The sequence below is a fragment of the Cynara cardunculus genome, assembly GCF_001531365.2.
Source record: "Cynara cardunculus var. scolymus isolate 2C chromosome LG 15, CcrdV1, whole genome shotgun sequence".
Classification (NCBI taxonomy): domain Eukaryota; kingdom Viridiplantae; phylum Streptophyta; class Magnoliopsida; order Asterales; family Asteraceae; genus Cynara; species Cynara cardunculus.
Window position 1 is genome coordinate 1,024,733 of NC_037542.1, and position 2,123 is coordinate 1,026,855.

Sequence of the window (2,123 nt, forward strand, 5' to 3'; positions counted from 1 at the left end):
TATTCTGTTAGAACTCAATGATTATCCTAATTATATTTTAGATTTTTTTATATTTAAAATGAGATGTTTATCCTGTATTTGATTGTGTTTATCTGCAGTTGGTTACACGAATTCAGATATGAAATGAAATCGGATAGGGATGAAAGTTTTTAAGAGTTTTAGCTAAATGCTTTATAAGATAGTATAGATACTTAATTATTATTTTTATTTAAAAAATTATATTATTAAACAAAATATAAATTATTTTATTATTAAATCCAACTGAATTATAATAAAAAAAAATTGAATTAAAGGAATTAAAAAAAAAACTAGAACTTTTATATTTTTTTCAAATGTTTGTGATATTTTCAAATTTATATTTATTTAATAACAAAAAAACATTATCGATTTCTCAAAATCATATAAAAACCATATTATAACATTGATAAAGACAAATAATAAAACAAAACATTAAAATCGGGATATATCTCACTACATTACATAAGTACATTTCTAGTTTATTATAATTTATCAACTAAAGACTTAAAAAGCAAGGATGGTGTAGATTGTGGATGATGGAGTGCAGTGGGCTTCGTGTACCAATTGTTGTGGTGGGTATTTGACCTAGATCCACCCTTCATATCAGACCATATAAAGATTGATTTATGATATTAATGGTTCCAAATGCATTTTTTCAAGTTGGATCGAATGAAAAACATTCTTTTTAAGGACTATAAATTTTCCGTACTAGATAAAGTATGGACTGGATAGAGACTTGTCCCGTTCTAATTCTATTTTGTAATTTAAAATACAGAAAGAAAAACAAAGTATGAGAAGAAAGAAGATCGATTACGTGTGGATCGAATTTTTGTTTTGTTTAATTGTCTTGATGCCTAGACCGAAAGATTTTTTTGGTTCTGATTTCATACTTTGTCCCAATAGAGCAGGTCTTCGTTGGTTGACGATGGGGTGGCGGGTTGTTGGTGCTGAATAAGGGGAAGAGGGGAGTCACCTAGGAGAATACGAAGGTCGGGGGGTCACGTTGGGGTTATGTTAGATTTTTTTTACATGATTTTAACAATTTGTATGAAACTATAAAATCTTGTACACTTAATTTTCTTAAACATCCAAAATTACCAAATTTCCCATCGAGCACTTGACGAACAAAATAGATGTCCTTAAATGGCTAGGGACGATTTTCTCAACAAAAATAAAACCATAATAACCATCTTTATAATTTTCAAATGTTAAGGATGGAATAAAAGTCGTTATAGCCCCGGGGGACTACTTTTATAATTTATTTTATATAATACTAGAAGGTACTCGTGCAATGCAACAAGATAAATCTTCATTTTAGTGTTTAGTTTTTATTCAGTCTCTATCGATATAATACGATTTTATGTGGTTTTGAGAAAATAATAATGTTTTTATTTTTGAATAAAATATAAATTTGAAAAAAATAAATCGATATTAGTATCAAACTAAATATTTAATAATTTTCGTTTTTTTTGTTATACGTTAATTTAGATTTAATAACAAAGTAATTTTTTTGATTTAATAATATATTTTTTATAAAAATAATAATTAAACATTCTATTAGAACTTAATGATTATCTTAATTATAATTTAGATTTTATATATTTAAAATGAATGTTTATTTTGTATTTAATCATGTTTATCTGCAGTTTGTTAAATGAATTTAAAAATAGAGCTTTAATAAATTGTACTTATGCAAAATTACTTGTAATCTTGAATTTTAAGTAATATGCATCAATAAATAATACTTCATACATAAAAATGGTTTTTAATTTTTTTTATCAAATGCTTTATAATACAATATAGATAATATTATAAAGTAAATTACACTTTTGATTCATGTGTTGCTGCTCATTATCATTGTTCCCTATTTTGAAATAATTATAATTTTGGTTATTATTATCGCCACTTTTGGTTATTATTATGGGAAAAGTACAATAAAAACCAATGAACTTTCTTGTTTGGAATGATTAAGTCCTTGAACTTTTTTTTGGAACAAATAAGTCCTTGAACTTTCCAAAACATGTTAAATAAGTCATTGAACATTCCAAAATATGTTAAATAAGTCCTTGAACAATTTTTGGAACAAATAAGTCCTTGAACATTTC